A 10,317-nucleotide genomic window follows, 5' to 3' on the forward strand; every position below is an offset into this window, starting at 1 on the left:
ATATATAACAAGAATAATAAACAAAATGAATCCAACATCATATATCCAACATATCTATCAACTAATCCAGTATAGAGGGAAGCACAATAAATACCTCTATCTATATGAACACAGATAAATATAGCCAGAAAGAAAAGCATGTCAGACTAATGTATAGCAGCTAACAGTAGAAGCATGTTAGGTATCAACTAAATTAAACCAGGGAAATACTAACTACCAACACTAGTAAGTATATATAAACTGCACTTATCATAAGACACTATCAAGAGATAAGTCAAAGGGTACCCGCCTCAAGTAGAAGGTACAATCAAGCGATCCAAGGTCGAGACACCCGTCTCGAATCTATGTCCTGTGTAAACAAATACGTTTACTTTTATTTAGGTAGAATACAAATAAATAGCTAAATAAATCCTAAATAGAAATTTATTTAGGATTGCTCTGTGAACAACTCGTGGAGGAAGAACGAAGGGTCGATAGGCTGGAGATGACACGGATCGAGCACCTATCGTGCCCTAGCCTACTCGCTGTCGACACTCGGCCGCAAAACTCACCGGATCAGACACCCGTTGGCCGAAGACAGCCTGGACTCCGCCGATTCTGTCGAGCTCCGACGATGTACTCCTCCGACCTCGGCGTCAAGTCGCTCACAAGAGAGAACGAGAGGAAATCAGAAGGAGGAGATCAGAATTGGGTATAGGCAAGAGGAAAGCTCAGGGAAGGAAAGATCGGGATCGCAGGGGTTGGGGGAAGAAAAAGATCGGGATCGGCGATGGAGGAAAAGAAATAAGGAAAAAGGTATTTATAATTTAAAACATTTCCTCACTTAAACGGTATCCCAAACAGGCTTTATCCGTGCCCACCGATCGATCCCCTCAAAACCCTCCATACAAGCTCCGAAAAATTCCTAGAAAATTTCTAAAAAATTTAGAAAAATTCTATAAGGCTATTTCTGAAATAACCCGATTTATTTAAATTTTTTGAGATCCCACACCTTGAACACCCTTTATAAGAGGGTTTCGACCAGCATCTCAATATAACTCACTCCAAGTGATTCCTTTGCATATAGCTGCTAACGACACGATCCCGAAGTGCTGCAACGACCCCCCGACGACCCGGAGCTCTGTTTCTTCTTCATTCATTGTCGATATAAAGTTGCTATTATACTTTTATTGTAATTAGTTTATAATTCTATTCGAGCTTATAGTTGTTGCCCACGGAAAGCGATCAAGGATCACAGACCTTCGAGTAGGAGTCGATCTAGGCTCCGAACGAAGTAAATTCTCCTGTGTCTTTGTGTTTGTGTTTCTTTATTCCGTTGCTTGTTTCTTAACTCCGATAATTTTATGAATTGAACGAAATAGCTACGAGCGTTATTCACCCCCCTCTTGCACGTCTCGATCCAACAATTGGTATCAGAGCGGGGGTGCGTTGATTTGGTGCAATCACCAATCACGCAATTTTTTTTCGCGGTGTTGTAAATTTTTCGGAGTCAACTTAAATTAGTATCATTACTATATTCCATTTTTTTCGTTCGTATCGATCTCGCTCGAAGTTGGTGCAACACCACTCGAGTTAGCTCTTTATCAATTCTTTACTCCCGCACTACTAATCCAAGACTTAGTTTTGGGACATATTTTATTTCTTTTGCATATTCTCTCCATGGCCCAACAAGAGGGTTTCAGCACTGTTCGCCCCCCCCCCCCCTCTTCTCCGGAGAAGATTTTGAGTACTGGAAGGGACGAATGGAAACCTACGTGAAAATCCAATTCGAAACCTGGATGATAATCAAGACTAGTTTGGATCTACCAACTGATAAAGACGGCAAGCCTACACCCTGCGAGGACTGGGAGCCATCCCTAATCAAGAAGGTGGAAGTCGACGGTAAAGCTACCTGCACCCTCCAGTGTGGTCTTACCAAGGAGGAACTCAATAGAGTCGGTCCCTTTTCAACTGCAAAGGAGCTATGGGAGAAACTGATAGAACTCCACAATGGCACCTCAGACACCAAGGTAAGTAAAAGAGATCTTTTACTTAATAAACTATATAATCTAAAAATACAAGATGGTGAAACGACAAGTTCTCTACACGCAAGAATTCAAGACATCCTCAACTCTCTCCACATAATAGGTCAAAAGATAGAGAATCGGGACTTCATAAGGTACGCACTAAATTCGTTTCCGAGGAGCACATTGTGGGCATCAATGGTAGATGCCTACAAAGTCTCCAAGGATTTATCTTCAATAAAATTAGATGAATTATTCTGTGAGTTTGAATTACATGAGCAGACTAATGCACAGCCAACCGAGAAGGGGGTTGCTTTGGTTGCAGGTACCAGTCGAACGCGCGAACCGAGATCAAGAAGAAGAACTGAACCAGAGTCAGAAGAAGAACCCGACTCAGATGATGAAGATGAAGAACTAACAATGGAGCTCATGAATCTTGTGAAGAGACTTTACAAGAAGAAGAAAGGCTTCAACAAGAAGGACCTAAAGAAGGCAGTCCAATCCAAGGAAGCCCAACCAAGTTCTAAGGTAAAGTTTGAAGTTATCTGCTACGGGTGCAACCAGTAGGGGCACATCAAGGCCAACTGCCCTAATCAAAAGGATGCAAAGAAGCAGAGAAGGAAGAAGGCCTTAAAGACAACATGGGACGAATCTTCCTCAGAAGACGACGACGACGAACTCGATCAGAGAAGTTTACTTGCGCTGATGGCCCGGGACCAGATCGACGAATCCGAGAGCGAGACCGAGTCGGAGGCCGAGTCTGAGCGAAACCACGGATCCATATCCATTTCCGAAGGGCCTAATCCCTCTGAAAGTATCCCTCGCCTTAATAATGTAGTTAATTACTTATTGCAAAAAATAGCTAGGTCGAACCTTAGAGTTAAGTCCCTTTTAAAGGAAGTGGAATTCCTTATAGAAGCGACTAACTCCAAATCTTTGACTGAACCAGCTCAGACTGGAAACTCAATTCAAGTTCAAAAACATGAAGAAGAGAACTCCAGTCTGAAAACTCAAGTCAAGGATCTGGAGAAAACACTAGAACGGTTCTCTTTAGGTTCCAAGAATCTTGACCTAATTCTTGGGACACAAAGAGTCGTTTACAATAGAACTAGTCTAGGATTTAAACCAAAAAGAAAATATAAATCCTACTTATCTCTTGTAGAAAGAACAGATAGAAAAATAGTCCAAGCATGGGTCCCCAAGTCCAAATTGATCAATCAAGTTGGACTTGGTCAATATTGGATCCCGAAGGATCATATACACTACCTCGATAGACCATATCGAGGCTATGATCCAGGGGGAGCAAAAAGAAAAATGATATTAATTAAACGAACTTAAAATTAAAAATTCAAAATTAAATTAAAATTTTGAAATTAAAATAAAAATTCAAAATTTAAAATTAAATTAAAATTCAAAATTCAAAATTAAATTACAAATTCAAAATTAAATCAAAATTCAAAAATTCAATTTAAATCAAATATAGAAGGAGGATCCAGAATAGATGGCACCCCTAACTAAACTACCCGACTGGGTAACCGAACTTAATCTACTCGAAATGGGTAAACAAGAGTAGACTACCCGGTAGGGTAATTAAGGTTATAAAAAATGGGCAAGGTTTAACTTGACCCACGATACTGGTGAAGTTTTTGGATGATAGTACGTTAGGGAAGCTTGGGCATCGCATGTCTAAGAAGATATGACTTCGACCTGGTGTATTTGGCCAAGTGGAACTGACCGAAACTACCCTTAAATGGATCCTAACTGATTAGACCAAGGTTTAGTATTAAGTTCAATGGGTAGGACTATTTGGAAAACCTCGAAGGCATGATTACTTTAATGAGTTCCTTGTGACTCACCATAGCCCAGAAGTTTATCCAAAGAATGCTTACTTGTTGAACCCAAAGCTAAACCTGAATATAACACAAAGTTAAACCAAACTCTTAAATTGAACCTCAATTCATCTCACAACAATCATAGAACTCCCTGATTGAAAATTTAGATCGGGTGAGATGACTAAGAAATTTAAAATTCAAATTCAAAATTAAACAAATAATTTAATTTCAAAATTATTTAAAAAACTTTTAAAACTTAATTTCAAAATCTTTTAAAACTTAATTTCAAAATTATTTTAAAACTTAATTTCAAAATCTTTTTTAAAAAAACTTATTTTCAAAATTATTTAAAAATCTTTTTAAAACTTAATTTCAAAATCATTTTAAAAATCTTTTCAAAACTTAATTTCAAAATTATTTGAAATATCTTTTAAAATTCTTTTAAAAATCTTTTCAAAACTTATTTTCAAAATCACTTAAAAATCAATTTAAAACTTAATTTCAAAATCATTTTAAAAATATTTTCAAAACTTAATTTCAAAATCATTTTAAAAATCTTTTAAAAACTTAATTTCAAAATTATTTGAAATATATTTTAAAAATCTTTTCAAAACATATTTTCAAAATCACTTAGAAATCTTTTAAATCTTAATTTCAAAATCATGTTAAAAATATTTTCAAAACTTATTTTCAAAATTATTTAAAAATCATTTTTAAATTTAATTTCAAAATTATTAAAAAACTTTTAAAACATAATTTCAAAATCTTTTAAAACTTAATTTCAAATTTATTTTAAAACTTAATTTCAAAATCTTTTTAAAACTTAATTTCAAAATTATTTTAAAAATTAAATCTTTTTAAAACGTAATTTCAAAATCTTTTAAAACTTAATTTCAAAATTATTTTAAAACTTAATTTCAAAATATTTTAAAACTTAATTTCAAAATTATTTTAAAACTTAATTTCAAAATATTTTTAAAAATTAATTTCAAAATTATTTTAAAACTTAATTTCAAAATTATTTTAAAACTTAAACTTTTTAAAACTTAATTTCAAAAATATTTTAAAACTTAATTTCAAAATATTTTTAAAACGTAATTTCAAAATCTTTTAAAACTTAATTTAAAAACTTAATTTGAAAATATTTTAAAAACTTAATTTCAAAATTAATTTTAAAAATTATTTTAAAATTATTTTAAAAACTTAATTTCAAAATTTAAAAATTATTTTATTTTTCAAAAATTTCAAATTAAAATTATATTTCAAATAATTAATCCACTTAAAATAGATATCCAAAATTTAATTAACCAAAAGTTAAATTCAATTCAATTAAAAAAAAATGACATAGCGCCTGTTGAAGGCGCCTCCCATACAAGGGAGACGCCCTAGAAAACGGCGGGAAATCTCCTGCCGCCTGTGACTAAGGCGCCTCGGATTATCTCCGAGGCGCCTCAAACCACTGTCCTAAGGCGCCTTATAACTCAATTAAGGCACCTTAAGACCTAAAGTTTTTCACGAACAGATCCTTGGGTTGCTCGAAGCTGGTTGAAGAATTTTGAGAGCACCTTTGGGTACATGAGTTGCACGGACGAGGAGAAAGTGGAACTGGCAGCGTATCATCTCTGGGATCAGGTAGTCACATGGTGGGACATGCAGAAGACGATATTTGGAGAGCAGCGCATCACATGGACGATGTTCCGAGATGCGTTTGAGCGGCAATATTTCCCAGCTACCTTCTGTCTAGCTCGACGCCAGGAATTTCTGAGTCTCAAGCAGGGCGACCGGTCAGTGATGGAGTACAATGCTGAATTCTGTAAACTGGCGGAATTTTGTCCTCACTTAGTGGCACAAGATTATGATCGTATGCAGCAGTTTACTCAGGGTCTTGCAGCATACATACGGATCCGGATGTCAGGATTTCCAGGTAGTTTCTATCGAGAGGTTCTAGATCGAGCACTATTCATAGAGATGGCTCAGCAGCAAGTAAATCAGGAGAAAGGACATGATAAGCCGTCGTCGCAAAAGAGAGGGAATAAAGGTCAGAGTTCTCGGGCTCCTTCCGGAGGATCTTCTCGGCCTCAGAAGACTAGGCGAACATCGGATGGAGGTACTCGTCCCCCTCATCATGATCAGAAGAACTTTGGTGGGACCAGGTGTTTTCAGTGTGGGTCCAAGAGTCACACCAGGAACAGCTACCCGTTGGATCATGCTATATGTTCTACTGTAAATTTCCAGGGCATGAAAGTCGGGATTGTACTCTGAAAGCACAGTTGGAGGCTCCTAAAGTTACATCTCAGGGGGAATCATCCTCTCAGTCACGTTCACAGAAGAGATCGCAGAAGACTCAGAGTGCCCCACGTCAGCAGCGACCACCGCCTTCTCCGGGACAGATATATCATGTGCAGGGTCAGGAACCAACGACTACATAGTATTCTACCGTAGTGTCTTGTCATCAGGCATTTCCAGCACAGCAGGATTTTCATCCACATCAGCCTTACTCAGCATATAAGTAGCAGACTCAGTCTCAGTATCAGTAGCCAGTTTCTGCACCTCCGATTCTAGCACAGACCACTCCAGGGATGCCACAACCGAGCTCAGAAGTGGGTCGTGTTTATGCGGTTACACGGGAGGAGGCACAGCGAGCTAAGGGATCGGTTTTCTGAGGTACTATTTCAGTTTATACATTTTCTACAGATTTATTGATAGATACTGGTAGTTCCCATTCATTCATATCTCGAGTATTTCTGGGTAAAATCGGGAGATTGCCTAGTCGTCGGACACACGGGCTGACAGTATTTCTACCATCTGGCGAGGTACTAAGTATTAGTCTGGAAGTAAAAGGATGTCCTTTAGGACTTCAATGGCCAGACTATTATGGTGGATCTGTAGGTATTGGAGATGGTGGAATTTGACATTATATTGGGCATGGATTGGCTGGCCATGAACCATGCCACAGTTGATTACAGAGCGAGAGTAGTCACATTCCGACCTCCCGGTCTACCATCGTGGACATTCATCGGAACCGGGGGTGATGGGATATCAGTCATATCAGCAATGCAAGCGAGGAGATTACTGTCGCAGGGTTGTCAGGGATATTTGTTGTCCATGGTTAAAGCTGATACGGATGCATTACCACGACTCTCGGGCGTTCCTATTGTTCGAGAATTTTCAGATGTATTCCCTGACGAACTCCCCGGGTTCCTCCTAAAAGGCAAGTCGAGTTTACGATTGAGTTGGTTCCGGGAACCGCACCGGTATCCAAGACCCCCTATCGCATGGCACCAAAGGAGTTAGAGGAGCTGAAGGTTCAATTGCAGGAGCTGTTGGAAAGACGATTTATCCGTCCCAGTGTTTCTCCATGGGGAGCACCAGTACTCTTCGTTAAGAAGAAAGATGGATCATTGAGATTAAGTATTGATTACCGACAACTGAATGCTGTGACTGTCAAGAACAAATATCCATTGCCACGTATAGACGATTTATTTGATCAGCTGAAGAACACTTGTGTATATTCAAAGATTGATTTGCGCTCAGGCTATCATCAGCTTAGGGTTGGAGATGCAGATATTCCGAAGACAGCATTTCGCACTCGTAATGGTCATTACGAGTTATTGGTAATGCCATTTGGGCTTACCAATGCCCCAGCAATGTTCATGGATCTGATGAACAGAGTATTCCTTGAGTACTTAGATCAGTTCGTCATTGTGTGGTCATCAATGATATTCTGATATATTCCCGATCTGAGGAGGAACACAGGCGACATCTTCGCATAGTTTTGGAGACGCTTCGGCGAGAACACCTCTACGCGAAGTTTAGTAAATGTGCATTCTGGCTACCTTCGGTGGGTTTTCTTGGACACGTCGTTTCCAGCAGAGGTATATCAGTCGACCCGCAGAAGATTGAGGCAATCACTAGTTGGGAGCAGTCGAAGATGGTACAGGAGATACGTAGCTTTTTGGGTCTAGCTGGGTATTATCAGAGATTTGTCGAGGGTTTTTCCAGCATAGCCTTTCCTTTGACACGATTGACCCGAAAGGGGGAAAAGTATAGCTGGACAGAATCTTGTGAGCAGAGCTTTCAGGAGCTCAAACGAAGACTCGTTACTGCACCCGTGTTAGTACTTCCTTCTAGCATGGATGGATTTGTACTTTTCACAGATGTGTCATATCAAGGACTGGGTGTCGTACTTATGCAGCATGAGCGAGTGGTGTCATATGCCTCACGTCAGCTGAAAGATCATGAGAGGAATTATCCGGTCAATGATTTGGAGTTGGTAGCTATCATCTTCGCACTGAAAATCTGGCGACATCATTTATATGGGATCACCTTCGAGATTTACACAGATCATAAGAGCCTCAAGTATTTGTTTACCCAGAAGGAACTGAACCTGCGTCAGAGAAGATGGATGGAATTCTTGAAAGACTATGATTGCACGATTAACTATCACCCGGGGAAAGCCAACGTGGTGGCCGATGCGTTGAGCAGGAAATCTCGTGGAGTTTTGGCTTGTCACTGAGTGATGGTTACAGAGTTGATACAGAGCTTCTCTGAGTTGGGGTTGATGGAGCAAGCACAGACAGAGCGAGGCTTGCTAGTCACCATGGTTGCTCAGTCACCTATAGCGGAGCGTATCAAAGAGGCTCAGGCTACAGATCAGCATCTGTAGTTTTTACGTAGCAGAGTTACCTCCGGACAGCAGACAGAGTTTACCTATGATGATAGTGGAATTCTGTATTTCTGCGGCAGATTATGTGTCCCTGAGTCACATCCTGTTCAGGAGGACTTACTACGGGAAGCACATCGATCTAGATTTGCGATTCATCCAGGAGGTACTCGCATGTACAGGGATCTGAAACGATCATACTGGTGGAATGGTATGAAGAAGGATATTGCGACATTTGTGGCGCAGTGTTTAGTTTGACAGCAGATTAAGGCAGAGCATCAGAGACCAGCTGGGTTACTACAGAAGATAGAAATACTAGAATGGAAATGGGAGCATATCACGATGGACTTTGTGGTAGGATTACCCCGGACCCGGAAGGGTCATGATGCAATTTGGGTAATCGTTGATCGGTTAACCAAATCTGCACACTTCTTACCTATCCGTCGGTTGGATTCATTGGATCGATTGGCAGAGTTATACTGCAGAGAGATCACCAGATTGCATAGTATACCTCTGAGTATTATATCAGATAGAGATCCACGATTTACCTCTCGATTTTGGCGAAGTCTCCAACATGCCATGGGTACGGAACTCCATTGTCGTACTGCATTTCACCCTCAGACGGATGGGCAGTCGGAGCATACTATCTAGACGTTGGAGGATCTATTGAGATCTTGTGTCATGGACTTCGGCGGTAGCTGGGAGGATCATTTGAACTTGGCGGAGTTTGCATACAATAACAGTTACCACTCAGCGATTCAGATGGCACCATTCGAGGAATTATATGGCAGAGCATGTAGATCACCTACTTAATGGGACGAGGTTGGAGAATTGTCAGTCTTGGGCCCCCAGCGTATTTAGCGAGATGCAGAGTTGGTTGGCACCACCAGACGCAGAATGTCAGAAGCCCAGGACCGACCGAAAAGCTATGCAGATCGGAGACGGAGACCTTTAGAGTTTTCTGTGGATGATCATGTGTTCCTGCGAGTGTCTCCTACCAAGGGAGTGAGGAGGTTTGGATTAAAAGGGAAGTTAGCTCCTCGTTACATCGGACCCTTTCAGATACTTGAGAGGATCGGTGAGGTAGCATATCGACTGGCGCTGCCACCATCGCTTGCCGGGGTGCATGATGTATTTCACGTATCAATGCTAAGGAAATACGTGTCACACCCTACGCATATTTTGACAGATGTATCGATCACCCTTCAACCAGATGTAACTTATGAGGAGGTCCCAGTACGGATATTGGATCACAAGGAACGCCAGCTGCGGAATAAGACCACCCGACTGGTCAAGGTTGGATGGGAGCATCATTCCGATGATGAGGCAACCTGGGAGCTGGAGGATGAGATCTGAGCGCGGTACCCACGGTTGTTTGATGAAGGTATGTAAGCTATTTCATTTAATGATTGACTACGCATGTCGTTTGTCGTTTATTGCATTTATGTCGTAAATTTAGTGACCAAATTCTTATTAGAGGGGGAGAATGTGAGATACGGCAAAATAAAATAACCTATAATGATTATTGGGAATTTTTAGACATTTTTCTGGATTTAGTTAGAGGACTTATGACAGTGTTTAAAGGGATAATGGAAATCATCATTTGAGAGGCTTATTAGGGAGTTAATTAGGTGGAGTAATTAAACCCTACTTATATAAATAAGAAGCTACTGTAACTCGAGCCCTAAAGGCCGCCTCATTCCCTTCGTGTCCACTCCGCCGAAAACGCCCGATTCCCCTCGAGCTCACCCTATCCGCCGACGGGGTCAGCATCGACGCACGCCCGCGATCGATCGCCGGCGCTTGGTTGTGAGACGAG

Source organism: Zingiber officinale, chromosome 9B, assembly GCF_018446385.1.
Source record: "Zingiber officinale cultivar Zhangliang chromosome 9B, Zo_v1.1, whole genome shotgun sequence".
NCBI classification, from domain to species: Eukaryota; Viridiplantae; Streptophyta; class Magnoliopsida; order Zingiberales; family Zingiberaceae; genus Zingiber; species Zingiber officinale.